Raw genomic sequence first — 20,433 nt, forward strand, 5'->3', positions numbered from 1 at the left:
TGCGAAATAAATAAGCTTGATTAGCAACAACAGTAAATGGGCAGTACGTCAACGACCCCCCCCCCCCCTCCCCCCCGAAAATTAAATGGTCGTCCTCTACTTAAATTTGTTTGTGCAATGACCAACCAGTACATAACGTCAATATGGCCTTCAGTTCAAAGAATTATTTGATACGTGTCGATTAAACAATTCGTTCTACAAAGAGGAAACTGATTTTATGGTATTAAAAATTTAAAGCGAAAAAACAAAATAGATTATTTACAGTTAAATCACTTCTATCTTTCCTAATTTGATTTTTTGTAATATGTTAAAAAATATTCCCATACGCATAGTTTTGTTTGTAAATCATGCTGCGTTCACACGTAATTCGAATTCGATTCGCATCAACTAATTCGAATTAGTTTAATTCGCATTCGAAACGTTTAACGCCCAAACGTAAATTCTAATTCGAATTGCAATGCGCGTCAAATTCGCTTTACTGTCCTAACGACGTTAACTTTAATTCGTATTAACAAAAACGCATTTCTAATGCGAATTGGATAATGCGATTTAGCCAATTCGAATCAATTGGAATTAAAAAAGAAGAGTGTGTGAACGCGATTAGCGAATTCGATTCGCATTCGATTCGAATTCAATTCGAATTAAATGTACGTGTGAACGAGGCATGAATTTAAAAACAATAGGAGCGTAGTAAAGCCTATAAGTTACACTAAATTAATGCTATTGGAAACCATAAATATGCTTCAAATGATTACTTGGATCACCTCCTTTTAACAATAAAAATTTAATTTTGACACAAAGCACTCGCGCATATTTAAAAAAAATAAAAAGACAAACTTTCATCAGAAATAATATCTAAAAATGAAAAATATTTTTTGCTTTTCGGCCTAAAAATATTTTTCTCCATATAGAATTAAATGAGTTGTCTAATTTATCAATTCTTATTCTTACATTTAAATCACACAGCGAATTTGGAAATTGACACTTTCTTCTTTTGGTGAAGTTATGTAAAAAGAGTGAAAATGTATATCGTAATTTGTTACCATGAAAACCATTTTTTTTTGTTCATGTATCTGTTGTCCTTTAAAATTCATTCTGGTCACTTCTTATTGTAATCGTTCTAAAGAAGAACACTTTGATTCAGCAAATAATTAAGTTTTCTTCTATATTTTTTCTTTTACGTTTTTGGAGTTTATTGGAGTCCCTAAGTCTTCGTTGTTACTATGATCTGTCTCTTCTTAATCGATTTACGAAATTTGAAACTCGTTTAACTACTGTCGCCCTAATTTAAGAGACAGTATCTCCATATTTATGCTCAGTGATATAAAGACCATACTGAAATTCTTTTTAAAGAAATTATACAACAGAAAGAATGTAGAATGTGTCTTCCTTATCTATAAAATGTCATAAATTGTACGTAACTAACATTATAATATACAGTTACGTACAATTTATGACATTTAGATGACTTAGATAGATAAGGGAAACACATTCTACATTCTTTCTGTTGTATAATTTCTTTAAAAATAATTTCAGTATGGTAAGTGTGATAAGGCCACTTGTTTGGTCGTCTGCCAGATGGCTTATATTAAACTTTCTATGGTGTTTAACAAATTTGATTATGGGCTTCAAACTTCAACTTCAAATCTGCCAAATTAGTCTCATTTCGGTACCTTGTCTTTAATATTTAGATATAAGCCACGGCTTTACTCAAAACCATATTTTGCTCTAAGATGGTTTACCCTAATTAAGATGCTAATTCGGGTAAAATAAATTTTGGGTAAGGCCATTGTTCATACCAAATTTACCAAAATCTTTGTGTAAAATGGTCTTCCAGGTAAAATACATCAATTTAAACGTGTTTATTACGTCATGGCGACATCACAACTATCTTTTTAAACTAAAGTGTCAAGATTATATCACTTTTATCATTTATTAGTAAAATTAACAAAAGTTTGAAAAAATTGAAGAATTTTATTATTTTTGCAATTTCAGGACAAAATTATGACTCTTATCACACCTTCTTTTTTTTATTGCTTTATCAAGTGTCAGAAACATTGTACAAAATCAAACCTCCACACAGGTTGCAAAATTTTGAACACCTTGTCCTCGCTATAGTTTGTAGTGTAGGTGTAAGAGATGTACATAAACTATAGTGGTTGTTGTAGTCTTGACAACTGAATTTAGCGTCTTCACGATTTGCACATAAAGTTAGTGATGTTGTTCCTGCAACAGACAAAATATTTTATAACATATAATATGACGATGTCAGTTTCAGAGAATATTTTGTTTGAATCAGAGTTTTTTTTTTTTTTACAAAGTATGATTTATTCTCTTAACAGGCCGGTGACCCCCAATTTTTTGCTCATATTTTCAATGTACATGTTGTAGGAATCAACTGTGCAAAGTTAAAGAAAAATCTATCATTTATATTTTGCCCACCCCATACTACCTTATTAAATTGATTGTGTCCGACACGCTTTTCTGGGTTTACCTTCACAAGGAAAGATCAAACATTTGAGTCTTTAATTGAAAACATTATGTCAGATGAAATCCTTACAGTGCGCTGTATAAAGTAGTCTCTATTGACAAGGCTTATCGTTTACTGAAATAAAGATGCTTACGCTTTGGAGTGCATGTTTACATTGCTGATCGAAACGGTCATGATTATACATATTTCAAAGATATAGTTGCATTGCATATGGAATGTTATAAAGAAGCGTATCGAATGAACTGCATATATATATATATATATATAAACAGTCTAAATTGAAAACAACGTTCAAACCTATGATTGCGTTGGATAAAAACCGCAATTTTTATACGTGTGCATTCAAAACAAATTTCTTGTTAGAGGGGTTTAAATACAGCACAAACAACATTTTCCAAAAGACCAAAAAAGTGAAAAAGTAAATTTTAACAAAACGCATTTGACTAACAGGTCGAACAACAAATGTTCTTAAACCCTGCTGACTGCCATTGGCGATTGCCAAATAAACGGATCACCGATGTAATAAATGGATCTTAATTATAAATTAAATACTAAATAGAAAACAATAAACTTGCGGAAAAGATGGTATACCGCAAACACAAAAGGTGCAAAGGTTTTTGTACACCATATCCGGATTTCGACAATTAATGTCTCTTCAGTGATGTTAGGAATCGAAACGGTATTTGGAAAGCCATACAATTTACCTCCATTTAGGATAGACTCTTGAATTTTGAGGAGTCAAAATAGGATGAACGGATCATATAAACCCGAAGGCAAATATAATACAAGCCCAAACGAAAAAATATAAAAAGTCTAAATTGAAAACAACGTTCAAACCTATGATTGCGTTGGATAAAAACCGCAATTTTTATACGTGTGCATGCAAAACAAATTTCTTGTTAGAGGGGTCTAAATACAGCACAAACAACATTTTCCAAAAGACCAAAAAAGTGAAAAAGTAAATTTTAACAAAACGCATTTGACTAACAGGTCGAACAACAAATGTTCTTAAACCCTGCTGACTGCCATTGGCGATTGCCAAATAAACGGATCACCGATGTAATAAATGGATCTTAATTATAAATTAAATACTAAAAAGAAAACAATAAACTTGCGGAAAAGATGGTATACCGCAAACACAAAAGGTGCAAAGGTTTTTGTACACCATATCCGGATTTCGACAATTAATGTCTCTTCAGTGATGTTAGGAATCGAAACGGTATTTGGAAAGCCATACAATTTACCTCCATTTAGGATAGACTCTTGAATTTTGAGGAGTCAAAATAGGATGAACGGATCATATAAACCCGAAGGCAAATATAATACAAGCCCAAACGAAAAAATATAAAAAGTCTAAATTGAAAACAACGTTCAAACCTATGATTGCGTTGGATAAAAACCGCAATTTTTATACGTGTGCATGCAAAACAAATTTCTTGTTAGAGGGGTCTAAATACAGCACAAACAACATTTTCCAAAAGACCAAAAAAGTGAAAAAGTAAATTTTAACAAAACGCATTTGACTAACAGGTCGAACAACAAATGTTCTTAAACCCTATATATATATATATATATATAAACAAGTCTCAATTGAAAACAACGTTCAAACCTATAATTGCGTTGGATAAAAACCGCAATTTTTATACGTGTGCATGCAAAACAAATTTCTTGGTAGAGGGGTCTAAATACAGCACAAACAACATTTTCCAAAAGACCAAATGAGTGAAAAAGTATATTTTAACAAAACGCATTTGACTAGCAGGTCGAACAACTGATGTTCTTAAACCCTGCTGACTGCCATTGGCGATTGCCAAATAAACGGATCACAAGATGTAACAAAATAGATTTTATTATTAATTAATTACCGAACAGAAAACAATAAACTTGCGGAAAAGATGGTATACCGCAAACATGAGGTGCAAAGGTTTGTACACCATATCCGGATTTCGACAATTAATGTCTCTTCAGTGATGTTAGGAATCGAAACGGTATTTGGAAGGCCATATAATTTACCTCAATTTAGGATAGACTCTTGAATTTTGAAAGAGTCAAAATAGGATGAACGGATCATATAAACCCGAAGGCAAATATATTACAAGCCCAAACGAAAAAAAATATAAACAAGTCTAAATTGAAAACAACGTTCAAACCTATGATTGCGTTGGATAAAAACCGCAATTTTTATACGTGTGCATGCAAAACAAATATCTTGGTAGAGGGGTCTAAATACAGCACAAACAAAATTTTCCAAAAGACCAAATGAGTGAAAAAGTATATTTTAACAAAACGCATTTGACTAGCAGGTCGAACAACTGATGTTCTTAAACCCTGCTGACTGCCATTGGCGATTGCCAAATAAACGGATCACAAGATGTAACAAAATAGATTTTATTATTAATTAATTACCGAACAGAAAACAATAAACTTGCGGAAAAGATGGTATACCGCAAACATGAGGTGCAAAGGTTTGTACACCATATCCGGATTTCGACAATTAATGTCTCTTCAGTGATGTTAGGAATCGAAACGGTATTTGGAAGGCCATATAATTTACCTCAATTTAGGATAGACTCTTGAATTTTGAAAGAGTCAAAATAGGATGAACGGATCATATAAACCCGAAGGCAAATATATTACAAGCCCAAACGAAAAAAAATATAAACAAGTCTAAATTGAAAACAACGTTCAAACCTATGATTGCGTTGGATAAAAACCGCAATTTTTATACGTGTGCATGCAAAACAAATATCTTGGTAGAGGGGTCTAAATACAGCACAAACAAAATTTTCCAAAAGACCAAATGAGTGAAAAAGTATATTTTAACAAAACGCATTTGACTAGCAGGTCGAACAACTGATGTTCTTAAACCCTGCTGACTGCCATTGGCGATTGCCAAATAAACGGATCACAAGATGTAACAAAATAGATAAATGCATTCGTATCAAATAAACCCACACCTCTTCATACTATTCGGAATGGTTCACAATTTTATCAACATTCTGAGAATTTTAATACATTGTATGTTCCCATTTATAAGTTTATCTATTATTTTTTATTGAATAACTGTTTTAATAATTTTTCAATAGGTTTAGCATTTTCAGTGACAATCAATTACAAAGTGATCAGTTATGTCCAGAAATTGCTTTAAAAGGGGCATTAGCTGTCACAAATTCATGTTCACCGATTTGACTCAAATTTCTCATATTTGATTTATATCATACTAAAACTTATATCCAAATAGTAAAAAGTCTAAAATAAACAATTTACGATGCACGACCTCGATAATATGTATCAGCATTTCGTGTCTGTTTTAGTCAAGACGCCATCTAATTAACCATCGAGGTGACCTCCGAAGACTACCGACGGTCATACAACCCGATATAAACATAAACATAGATATAAATAGATAGCGAACTCGTGCAATTGGATTTTTCTAGGTCTGTTTGATTTCATATTATAGGTTTTAAAAATATGTTAATAATCGTTTTTACCTGTATAACAATGAGTTTTTATAGATAGAATCAGTCAACCAAATGGTTTACCCTTTTTTCACTTCCAATGTTGACATTCTTTTCTTTTTGATTGCTGAACACGCCTAGTTCATGCCTTACCCATCTCTAGCTAAGGGGTTCAATTGAAGTTCACATGAATACGGATTAATAAGGTCGAATTATTCACTTGCAAGTGAATTATTCATTAGCGATGTTTCTTTGCTTATTTTGACAAAACTGAACCAAGCTTGCTGCTAAAAGCGAATTATTATATCACTATTTTACTTTCATTCATGATTGAACAAAACAAAATCAGATTTTATTTTTTCTATATCTCTTAGTTTATGCCTCTTTGACTTAACGGTATAACATACTTACGTTCAGTTGGCGTTAGTCGCATGGTGGTTACTTGAACTGCAAAAATAAAAAATAGTTTTAAATTTAGTATTTGTTAAAATAGAAAAGAAGATATATTTGTTTTCCATTTTCAGATTTTTCTTCGTTTTATACTCGTTTTGATAATAGTTTGCACTGCTACATGTATATACGATTTTTCGAATTAGCAATTCTTGTTAATAAGTGTCTATTAATCAAAAACATACCCGAAACCATTCCTTACAGCATACAATATACAGTTTTTTGTTTTTTAATTAATGCAATAATGCTCTGGTATCATTCTTTAGGTTTAAATTTTAAAATAACACGTTATCAATTTCGAGCTTCCGAGCACATGCACTAGTCTCTGAAAAAAAATTGCTTCAGAGACAAGTGCTTGGTTTTCCAATTTGTTTTTTTTTTTATTTTTACCCGTTCTCTTGAACGCTCAAATCAAAATATTGAAAGCCAAATATGTATAAGTAACTAAATACTTAAAGAGAAAAGGGTCCTCAAAACGCCGGTCAACTTTGCCTTAGAAAGTTGAAACCTTAGTTTCCAAATTTCAAAATACTACATAGAAAACGAAAGACTGACTAACTCGAACTCCCCAAAAAACCGGTGGTTGTGTGGTGTAGTCTTAAGTCTCTAAGTGCATTGATAAAGAAATTTGTACCCACAAAACTATTGGAATAAGAAGAAAGAGAAAACGGGAGAAGATAAATGAAATACTTGCTGTTAGACGTACATTTTATTTGACTTTGAGACATAAATAGATCAACAATTTTACTATGGTCACGTACTTTGGTCATACATTTCAAACTGTATTATAGGAAGATACTTAAATTTGTATGGAAGCACAAAAGAACAGCAAACACTGTTACAATTTCAAATACTTTTATTTTTATCTAAACAATTCCATGCTAGATCAGAAGTAAAACTATGTTAAAATATGTTTTAATGTACATGTATGTATGAAGATCTACAATGTGGGGATGTAAAAATATCATGTTTCCCTATAGATATAGATATAGATTTATTTATATAATTCATATCATTATCTTAAGCAGCAAGTTGGACAAAGCTTATTATACCCCACGCAACGAGTTGCGGAGGGTATAATGTTTTTGACCCGTCCGTCCGTCTGTCCGTCTGTCTGTCCGTCTGTCCGTCAGTCCGTCAGTCCTGTTTCTTGTCATCGCAACTCTTCTCAAACCACACAACAGAATTTCATGAAACCTTTTCAGAAAATAAGGACATACTACGTAGATGTGCATATCGACAGGGAATTACGATTCAATTTTTTTTCTAGGAGTTACGCCCCTTTGAACTTATTTGCTTCCATATACTACTGCAACAGTTTGTCATCGCAACTCCTCTGAAACCAGACAACAGAATTTCATGAAACCTTTTTAGATAATAAGGACATACTATGCAGATGTGCATATCGACAGGAAATTACGATCCATTTTTTTTCTAGGAGTTACGCCCCTTTGAACTTATTTGCTTCATTATACTACTGCAACAGTTTGTCATCGCAACTCCTCTGAAACCACACAACAGAATTTCATGAAACATTTTTAGATAATAAGGAAATACTATGTAGATGTGCATATCGACAGGAAATGACGATTCAATTTTTTTTCTAGGAGTTATGCCCCTTTGAACTTATTTGCTTCAATATACTACTGCAACAGTTTGTCATTGCAACTCCTCTGAAACCACACAACAGAATTTCATGAAACCTTTTTAGATAATAAGGACATACTATGCAAATGTGCATATCGACAGGAAATTACGATTCAATTTTTTTTCTAGGAGTTACGCCCCTTTGAACTTATTTGCTTCAATATACTACTGCAACAGTTTGTCATCGCAACTCCTCCGAAACCACACAACAGAATTTCATGAAACTTTGTAGATAATAAGGACATACTACGTAGATGTGCATATCGACAGGAAATTATGATTCAAGTTTTTTTTCTTATACAATTTTTTTTTCTTACTGTTATTTTATTTCTCCAGTGACATGTGGGGACGTGGGGTATGTGAGCGCGCTCACTAAGGTTCTTTAATTGATTAATTGATTGATTGGTGGTTGCTTTTATTTGAAGTTTATTTGAATTGAAATATGTATAAAATTGGTTGTTCTTGAAGCAAAAACTGTGACAATAGACCTAATCCCGACGTATGCAGGTTGTTTTGTGACAGTGGACGTCATTCAGATTATATGCAGAAATGATTACGATAATGTACAATCTTTGAACCTGTAAACATGTCTTTTATTCACAAGCATTGTATATAAAAAGAAATAAACGGTTATATAAAGATAAGGAGATGTGGTATTATTGCTAATGTGACAACTGTCCGCCAAAGTTAAAATGAAATGGATGTAAGCAATTATAGGCAACTGTACCTCCTTCAACAATGCGAAAAACCCATACCGTATAGTCGGCTATAAAAGGCATCGACATGAAAAATGTGAAACAATTCAATTGATAAAACTAACGGCCTAATTTATAAAAAAAAACAATTTAAGAAAAAAACAAATATGACAGACATGAACCAACGACAATCACTGAACTACAGGCTCCTGACTTGGAACAGGCACATAGCGAATGTGGCGGGGTTAAACATGTTTGAAGGCGCCAACCCTTCCCTAACCTGGGACAGTGGTGTAACGCCACATTACAAGAACAAACTATGCAAAACAATAAACGAAAAACAAATATGAGAAACAGCAAAAAACGACAACCACTCAATTACAGGCTCCTGCTTTGGGACAGGCACATAAAGAATGTGGCGAGATTAAACATGTTTGCTGGTGCCAAACCCTTCCCCTGACCTGGGAGAGTGGTATAATTGTAAACTATAAGAACAAACGATAAAAACCAGTTGAAAAGGGATTAACTCATCAGATCTATACAAAGCAGAAAAACATCTAAAAAAAATCACAGACCGGACGTTGCAGGGAATTTATACATCCATCAAAGCAAAAAAAGACACCAAGATCTGAGAGTATTCGCAGTTACTGACCGCTAGTTTAAAGCCAATATCAACTAATAAAAAAATCATATATCTATGTTTGTTTAAACAAATAGTTCAAACTATATAGCAACGAGTCAATTTTTGTGAAGTATTTCTTACTGAAAATACATTAGAAAACGCTAAAATGCAATAATTATTATTCAAATATGACTATCTGAATTCAAAAAGCGACTTGAAAAATAGTTTTGATTTCTACCTAGAAAATAGGTACTTGACCGAGAAAAATATGTACGGTCTGTCACTTCGCAATAGAATTTACTAAATCTCTACCGAGTGACATTGAAATTCATAGAATGAAGATTAAATGGAGGAGTCAATGTTTGGAAATTGTTGGTCCGATAATGTCAAAAGATGAAGACAGGAGTAGTGATAAGGATCAGTAGTTTTGTCCGTAGCCAAGGGTCAAATTGAAATGGAAGTGATCCTTAACTTATTTGGGGAGTATAACTGTTATGTCATTCGGTTTATGGAGGAGAATTGTCTCATTGGCAATCATACCACATCTTCTATTTTATATAAAAAAAATATACACATGTACTTATATCGCAACTTAAATGTGTTTTTTTTTTAATTTTACACCGGTAAGTATTATTAAATAAATGAGCTGCGTCGGATAGAAATCGACCTTATACAAGTGCACGTATATATGTACCTGTATAAGACTTTGATTCATTTTTGGAAAATTCAAATACGAAATAAAAGATGAATTTTGGTCTGTAGGCATCTTATAACAATTCAATTTTTAAACAGTTACAGACTTTCCGTAGTGATTTTTGCAACCCGAAATATTGATATTCATTTGCATAAGGTCGATTTCTATCCGACACAGCTCAAATCATAAATGTTGTGTAGTACTGCACTACCTGTGCTACCTTGCAATTAAAAAGCAATGCTTGGAAAACATATTGTTTAACATGAAAATTCCAAGTTAAGATATAATCCATGCTCTTACAAGTGACTTAAACGGTGTCCTATCTCGAGTTTTAAAAATAAGGCTTTTGAGAGGTCTTTCAAATAGCTAAAAGAGGGACGAAAAATACCAGAGGGACAGTCAAACTCATAGATCGAAAACAAACTGACAACGCCATGGCCAAAAATAAAAAGACAAACAGACAAATAATAGTACAGATGACACAACAAAGAAAACTAAAGACTAGGCAACACGAACCCCACCAAAAACTGGGGGTGATCTCAGGTGCTTACGTCCTCCTATGGACATTTAGTGGAATGGGAGTTACAAAGTCACAAGCGACTCCCTTTTTCCATCTATATTATCGTTAAAAACTTTTCGAAAGAACTAAACCGAATCGTTTTCATAAATAAAACAGCATTGACAAGCGTTTTGATTTAACAATTTGACAAAGCAATCAACATTGTTGTTATTGTTTGACCACTCAAAATTGATGATTCCAAATCTAGTACTTTCAACAGAATAAAAAAAGTAGTAGATGAATATGTTTCAACAACAACTTAAGTTTAAGCTGCTACTTAACATCACATAGGTTCCAATATGTACTGATTTCTGCTATTACACAAAAACAAACCTAGAAGTTTCGATTTATATTTGCAACCAACACAAATTTAGCCTTATTAAACTGTTGCTCTAACGTCTTACCATACAAATTTGTGACTAAGCTAATACGAAGTTTATATATATTAAACCAACAAGAATAAAGTAATCAAATATGTACAGATATGATTTACGCTAGCATTGTTTTGCCGCTTTGTAATACTTTTATTTTATTTTGGGAATTAATATAAAGTGTACAGTAAAGTAAAAGTATTCGATGAAGACTTATGTGAACTTGACAATAGTGATATTACAGAACCTGGAAGGACAGTCACTGTTTAATTTTTAGATATTGACAACTCTTAACTATTACTTAGTTATTGAACTTAACTATTCCCATATCCCATTGTCAGTTCATAGTTATCTTCTGTTTTGTTGACTTGTTCGTATTTTCGTCTTTTTTCGTTTTTTTGTTATGGCGTTGTCAGTGTTGAATGTCTCTTTGGTATCTTTTGCCTTTTTTGTCGACCGATACGATATGTCCGTGTCTCAATTCCCAAGAGACATGTTAGATCTTATCCTACCAGAATTATCTGATCTTGTCTAATCTGTACACATATACCATATAGGTTCTCATGACAATTTGTCCTATTCCGTATTGGATAGATTCTCATGACAATTGTGTCCTATTCCGTATTGGATAGATTCTCATGACAAATGTGTCCTATTCCGTATTGGATAGATTCTCATGACAATTGTGTCCTATTCCGTATTGGATAGATTCTCATGACAAATGTGTCCTATTCCGTATTGGATAGATTCACATGACAATTGTGTCCTATTCCGTATTGGATAGATTCTCATGACAAATGTGTCCTATTCCGTATTGGATAGATTCTCATGACAATTGTGTCCTATTCCGTTTTGGATAGATTCTCATGACAAATGTGTCCTATTCCGTATTGGATAGATTCTCATGACAATTGTGTCCTATTCCGTATTGGATAGATTCTCATGACAAATGTGTCCTATTCCGTATTGGATAGATTCACATGACAATTGTGTCCTATTCCGTATTGGATAGATTCTCATGACAATTGTGTCCTATTCCGTATTGGATAGATTCTCATGACAATTGTGTCCTATTCCGTATTGGATAGATTCTCATGACAATTGTGTCCTATTCCGTATTGGATATAGATTCTCATGACAAATGTGTCCTATTCCGTATTGGATAGATTCTCATGACAATTGTGTCCTATTCCGTATTGGATAGATTCTCATGACAAATGTGTCCTATTCCGTATTGGATAGATTCTCATGACGTTTGTGTCCTATTCCGTATTGGATAGATTCTCATGACAAATGTGTCCTATTCCGTATTGGATAGATTCACATGACAATTGTGTCCTATTCCGTATTGGATAGATTCTCATGACAAATGTGTCCTATTCCGTATTGGATAGATTCTCATGACAATTGTGTCCTATTCCGTATTGGATAGATTCTCATGACAATTGTGTCCTATTCCGTATTGGATAGATTCTCATGACAAATGTGTCCTATTCCGTATTGGATAGATTCTCATGACAATTGTGTCCTATTCCGTATTGGATAGATTCTCATGACAAATTTGTCCTATTCCGTATTGGATAGATTCTCATGACAATTGTGTCCTATTCCGTATTGGATAGATTCTCATGACAAATGTGTCCTATTCCGTATTGGATAGATTCACATGACAATTGTGTCCTATTCCGTATTGGATAGATTCTCATGACAAATGTGTCCTATTCCGTATTGGATAGATTCTCATGACAATTGTGTCCTATTCCGTATTGGATAGATTATCATGACAAATGTGTCCTATTCCGTATTGGATAGATTATCATGACAAATGTGTCCTATTCCGTATTGGATAGATTCTCATGACAAATGTGTCCTATTCCGTATTGGATAGATTCTCATGACAATTGTGTCCTATTCCGTATTGGATAGATTCTCATGACACAAATGTGTCCTATTCTGTGTTGAATAGATTCTCATGACAAATGTGTCCTATTCCGTATTGGATAGATTCTCATGACAATTGTGTCCTATTCCGTATTGGATAGATTCTCATGACAATTGTGTCCTATTCCGTATTGGATAGATTCTCATGACAATTGTGTCCTATTCCGTATTGGATAGATTCTCATGACAAATGTGTCCTATTCCGTATTGGATAGATATAGATTCTCATGACAGTTGTGTCCTATTCCGTGTTGGATAGATTCTCATGACAGTTGTGTCCTATTCCGTGTTGGATAGATTCTCATGACAATTGTGTCCTATTCCGTATTCGATAGATTCTCATGACAAATGTGTCCTATTCCGTATTGGATAGATTCTCATGACAAATGTGTCCTATTCCGTATTGGATAGATTCTCATGACAAATGTGTCCTATTCCGTATTGGATAGATTCTCATGACAAATGTGTCCTATTCCGTATTCGATAGATTCTCATGACAGTTGTGTCCTATTCCGTATTGGATAGATTCTCATGACAGTTGTGTCCTATTCCGTATTGGATAGATTCTCATGACAAATGTATCCTATTCCGTATTGGATTGATTCGCATGACAAATGTGTCCTATTCCGTATTGGATAGATTCTCATGACAAATGTGTCCTATTCCGTATTGGATAGATTCTCATGACAAATGTGTCCTATTCCGTATTGGATAGATTCTCATGACAATGGTGTCCTATTCCGTATTTGATAGATTCGTAGGACAATTGTGTCCTATTCCGTATTGGATAGATTTGCATGACAAATGTGTCCTATTCCGTATTGGATAGATTCTCATGACAATGGTGTCCTATTCCGTATTGGATAGATTCTCATGACAGTTGTGTCCTATTCCGTATTGGATAGATTCTCATGACAAATGTGTCCTATTCCGTGTTGGATAGATTCTCATGACAATGGTGTCCTATTCCGTATTGGATAGATTCGCATGACAAATGTGTCTTATTCCGTATTGGATAGATTCTCATGACAATGGTGTCCTATTCCGTATTGGATAGATTCGCATGACAATGGTGTCCTATTCCGTATTGGATAGATTCGCATGACAAATGTGTCCTATTCCGTATTGGATAGATTCTCATGACAGTTGTGTCCTATTCCGTATTGGATAGATTCTCATGACAAATGTGTCCTATTCCGTATTGGATAGATTCTCATGACAATGGTGTCCTATTCCGTATTGGATAGATTCTCATGACAGTTGTGTCCTATTCCGTATTGGATAGATTCTCATAACAGTTGTGTCCTATTCCGTATTGGATAGATTCTCATGACAAATGTGTCCTATTCCGTGTTGGATAGATTCGCATGACAAATGTGTCCTATTCCGTATTGGATAGATTCTCATGACAAATGTGTCCTATTCCGTATTGGATAGATTCTCATGACAGTTGTGTCCTATTTCGTATTGGATAGATTCTCATGACAAATGTGTCCTATTCCGTATTGGATAGATTCTCATGACAAATGACGAGTTCATAATAAGAAACGATTACCCTGTCGAAGCACCCAGTTATTCTGCGTTTGGAGTTGTGATTCCCTCAGTTTGGTTTTCATTTTTTTATCTTGATATTGCTTATTCTTGTACGAGATTTGAACACTTGTAAAATATAGAAATACAGAATGCTAATTTCTCTTTGATTCATTTCATACCTTGAGCTGTTGACTGTATGGTCAATGTATCTGAAAAGAAACAATTTAAAAGAAATTTGTTTATTGACACATTTTACCTCTTAACAGTCTCAAGTGTCCTTGGTCTATTACGTGTTTACTTTACATAAACTTATTATAAACTGATAAACCTAAACGTTATTTGTTTTAAAACCAAATGGCAGCAGAGTTTTTTTTTTTAATAGTGCATGCAAAATCTAATCGAAAGAAAGCTTTGACAGGATTTGAATTACTTATAAGTATGAAACTAAAGGATGAATGGCAATTAAAACTTTCAGCTGCAAATATAATGATGGGTGGTAATTCCGTTCATATGTTCATTGACGTTTTGCCAATGAAATTGAAATATATGGATTTACTAGACGAACTAGATAACCAGACTCGATTATATTACACACATATTCAGGACGGAAACATGTGATATTAATATGGAACGTAGTTTGGACTAGACTAAAACGTTTACTCTGTTTTTAATGTGCTAGTTCAAAGGTAGCATTTCTGCAGGAAGATGTATAGCTCCAACAAAAAAAAATCTTATTTCGAGTCCGAGCGACCAGTCTTTCCATTAGTCGTATATTTTGTTTGCTGAAGCGGAGAAAAAAATATGAAGGATTTCGCTTGATTTGACATTTATTTTAACACACGACCTCCCGAGCCCGAGGTGATCCTGCTAATAGGAGGGCAAATGACCAAATATTTGGAACACATCACGTGACAGAAGGTTTTTTTTTCCAATTTCACTTGGTGATGAGCTTTAAACCTTTTTACATCATTCGGTATTTGTCAAAATAAAACACGGTATAATTCATAATATTCATGTACTGATATCCTTCCATTAAAAGATTATGATCTTTTTAATTACTTAGTAAAACTTTATTTAATATACTATATAATAAAATATTAATTTTCGCGAACCATTTAGGTCACAGAAATTCCAAAAAATGGCATCAGTAAGGAGAGTTGTACAAATGATGTGAATACACAGAACCCGGATCCAAATTATCTTTTACTAAAATTATTCATATTTCGCGAACCATTTAGGTCACAGAAATTCCAAAAAATGGCATCAGTAAGGAGAGTTGTACAAATGATGTGAATACACAGAACCCGGATCCAAATTATCTTTTACTAAAATTATTCATCATTTTCTGTTTTGTATGTACTAACAACATTTCATTTTTCTACAATTTCGATTAAAATATTATAAAACCTGCAGTTCAATAGGTCACATGCCCCAAATAAACATTCCCCGATTGGTCGAACTACTGTGGCCTCGGTGTAAAGCAACGCAAGCCTCGATGTAAAGATCACGCTTCCAAAAATAGAGGTATGTCCCAACTTAACATTCCCCGATTGGTTGAATTGCTGCTCGATGTAAAGCAACGGAAGCCTTGATGCAATGAAGAAAAGGGGTTGACAGGATAAACGTAATCGTTATAAATTTTAACTTCATGGTTCTTATGCAAGCAAATTTAATAAACAATGATTTTATACAGTTGTGTTATTGTTTTCACCTTACATAGGGCTTTATTTCTGATCTTATTTCTGTGTACACAATTCTGAATCTACATATTTCACCTATATCAATATTAGGTAATCCGTTTGGACGATTCCATATACTATTATGTTTTAGGGTTTTTTTTAGCTTCTGTGTCGAGTTGGTGTATAGTATTGAGGGCTATCTGCGAGAAATAAATCTTTTTTTCTGATAGATTAACTAAATCCAAAACCAATATAAAAATAGTTAACACATATATTTTATTTAACTGAGTAAATTGATCGGAATGTGAATGATACATAAACCTAAAATTCGTTTTGGTCTATCCCAGTGATGACATTTGCGCGGGAATTTAGTCCATTGACATCGTAATATAATTTACTTTGGATTATAATTATCTTTAGATGTAATGTTACAGGATTTAATGTGAAATCATTTGTCTCTTCTTTTATAGTACACGAGTTTGACGTCAGGTTTGTACACATGAAGTCTCTAGTCTAAAAAAAGCCAGTGACAGAAGGATAAACAGATATTGAGATAAGCAACTGTCTAGGGCCAAGTAAGGGAGGTGAAAAAGCCAGTATTACGCAGAACGAAAAACAGTTACATAGACGGATCCAGGGGGTGGGGAAAATTTGGTTGATTTTATAGGGAAGCAGGGGCGGATCGAGCCATTTTATAAAAGAGGGTTCCCAACTCAGGACAAAGGGTGGGTGGGGGGGTGTTCCAACTATGTGTCTCCATTCAAATGCATTGATCGTCCAAAAAAAGGGGGGTTCCAACCCTCGGAACCCTCCCCCGGATCCGCCACTGGGGAAGCATGACGGGAGTGGGCAACCCTTAGGTCAGTCAGCGGCCACCCCCCCCCCCCCCCCCCCTTTTTATGAAAAGTGGATCCGCCACTGAGATTTATACAAGCAGGTTTTCTTTGTGTAGAGACATTAAAATATCACCAACTGTGACTGAGTACAGAATTTGATTCATTTTAGCTCATAAGCTGGGCTCACTCGCTAAAAAGGTTCATTGCGGGCCTGCTCACCGGCTAACATTTTACGATATTCATGACTCGTGTAGAAAAGCCGATAATCTATACATGTGTGTGAGGAGTAGTTATCAAGCTTCCTTTCATCTGTAAAAACTGTCTTAGGCCAAGTTAGGGAGGTGAAAAAGCACATAATAGAACGATAAACAGATGATCAGGTTTTCTTCATATAGATCCCTTAAAATATCCCCCACTGAGGACACAATTTGATTCATTTTAGCTCATTAGCTGCGCTCACTCGCCATAATAGGTTCATTGCGGCTTACTGGCTAATATGTGTAGAAAAGCTGATAACCTATACATACATGTACATGTATATGGTCAGATCATATGTTTTCATATGTCATATGAATTTGTACTATGCATGCCTTTTCAATGGAAATTGTGACGACAGTATGCATTCTTAATAGCACGAAAAATGATGAGAAGAGGATACATATGTCAACCAAAACTTTTCAGCAACGTCAAAATATGTGAGGACACCCTATCAAGATCTATCAAGCTTGTGTTCATGTTGCGTTAAAACTGTTTTAGGAAGGTGAAAAATACCAACAACATAACAATAAATAGATAATCGATATTGTAAAATATCAATGTGTTGAAAAGCCAATGATCTACATATATACTTAAATATGTCAACCATAAAATAAAACCGATTTAATTTACACCACAACTGTTGAAAAAACCTTTATGTTTATATAACTTATCTCATTCTAGTCCATTCAACTGACAGAATCGGTGTACATTTCATGAACTCTTTAATAACAAGAATCATCATGGACTATTCTTTATAACAATATCTGTTAGCCATTTAGGGGTCTTTTGCATTCAAAGTTTAGTTTTAGTGGGTTTGTTTTGCGAAAAAGAACTCAATTTCCAGATCAAAGTTAACATTTTCTATATATTTTGCTGTGTCAAAATGACCTAATAAATATAAAGGACAGTACCCATATAGACCCAAAAATGGCATATCACATTCTACACATGACATTTTAGCAGGAAAGACTGCCATTGGAGTATATAACTTTTAACCTGTGTATATATAATTAAAATACGATAATAAAATTCATGTCTTTTTCAGGACCTCTGATCCAACCATGTAGTATGGCATGTTTGTGAGATGGTTTTGGTGGATAGGATGTTCTTGAAGGACCTGTAGTACAAAGTATATCACTGGATTGAGCTCTTTGTCTAAGTGTATTATTAAAGTGCTTTGCTTTGAGCTCAGTTCATTGTTATGCAATTCATTGTTTGTGAAATAAAGATTTGACAGACAACTCCCATGTACAAGAATTTGTCAGGGTAGTATCCATTCTATGTACAATGTAAGTAATAAGGAGATAAAAGCATTTTATTATGATTTGAACCAAACATTTTTTGTCCATTAACCAAATTTAAAAAAAAGAACAAATTTACCCGACAATGCTACACTCGCTACTAGCAATATGATGCTAGGTTGTTTTAATACATCTGTACTGCCTACTGATGACTCGGTCCTGAGTGTAAATGGTCATTCAGTATGTTAAAAAAAAAGGGCAAAATTTATAAGGCCTATCTGGCCTAATTGATTTCTAAAACTATATTTCATTGTACATGTTCAACATTTTTCATTCATTTGTTTGTTTCTTAATTTGTGTGAATTAACATTGTTACAGTAAATGTTAATTACTACACTTTCATACCACAACAAATACTGTATTGTATCATTTATATTTGTATCCATATAACAAAAAAAATTGAAAAGAGAATAATTTTGCAATACCTTTTTCATATTGAATACTATAACTTTTTTGATATTTAGACATATTAAGTAGATTTTCATAATACCCACTTGACATGCTTGAAATTCTATCTGATTACTTTTGGAGCAGTTATGAGTCTTTGAAGCATGCTCACAAAGGTTTATTTGTTGATATCATTTTCATATTGGTCAAAACTTTTTTTTGCTTGGGCCAGCTTTGGAGGAGATGTTATCAAAGAATTGATAAAAAACAACACAGAAGTTTACTTTCTAGCTCTTCTAACCCCAAGCATCATGTCAGGCATTGTCATTACTAAAAACCAATAAATGTCTTCTAATCTGAGAAACAATTTCGATATTTTAACAGAATATTTTACTAATGATACTTACAATCCACCAAAAGTAATATAAATAGAACCATACAAATAGTAGTGAGCAAATACATATAAAAAAGATGTGGTATGATTGCCAATGAGACAATTCTCCACAACAGACAAAAATGACACAGAAATTAACAACTACGGGTCACCGTACAGCCTTCAACAATGAGCAAAGCCCATAACACATAGTCATTTATGTTATTTATGTACACAAAATAAACGAAAAACAAATATTATGTAACACATAGACAAACGACAACCACTGAATTACAGCCTCCTGATATCATGTTCTCAGATATCATCTCCCATTTAAAAACAAATCACATGAAAAAATGAACCTATTATGTGTTGCTCTCCTAGCTACAAAATGTAACCAAAATCAAAGATGTGGAAAATATTCTATCATAATCATTTGGTAATTAATGCAATTAGTGCCTCTTCCATGCCCGTCTTGAACATAAAATCTAAATATTAAATAAACAACACTCCTCATGCTCAGGTTGGTTGTCATCGTGCAACACAGTTAATAACGACATATAGGAAAAACATAGAACTCCTTTTGTCATATAAAACACTGTCAAACATCCAAACATACTATCCACATTCATCTGTGTCCACACTTGTTTGTTTAAACAAAATATTCTTGTAAAGGATTGATTGATTTCTACGCGTCAGAAACAAAAAACTGCTTAACTTGTGAACATGAAAGGGGTGAAATATTTTAGGCATGAATTGATGACTTGAACATGTCGAAATGAAAATACAGTGGAAAAGGGATTCGGATTGGAAACAAAAGCGGAACAATTTTTTAATTGCCACACACTATATATGGAGAGTTGGGTTTGATGGGAAGATAAAGCGTCAGTAACGACTGCAAATAAACATACTATCCACGACTTATTCTGTAACGGTTGCTTGAGCCTTCAGACACATAGAAGTTGGGTAGCACTTCCTTTCCCTGTTGTTCCCTATGTCGTTTATTTTTAATATGTGTAAAAATGGTATCCCCAAAATCAAGGGCACGAGGTACACAATTAACAGTTATTTTCTTAAAAAACAGTTCCCTTTCATTGCGATTTAATAAACATATAGATACTGCTGATGGAAAAATTAT

The sequence above is a fragment of the Mytilus californianus genome, unplaced genomic scaffold (assembly GCF_021869535.1).
Source record: "Mytilus californianus isolate M0D057914Y unplaced genomic scaffold, xbMytCali1.0.p SCAF_2, whole genome shotgun sequence".
Taxonomy (NCBI): Eukaryota; Metazoa; Mollusca; class Bivalvia; order Mytilida; family Mytilidae; genus Mytilus; species Mytilus californianus.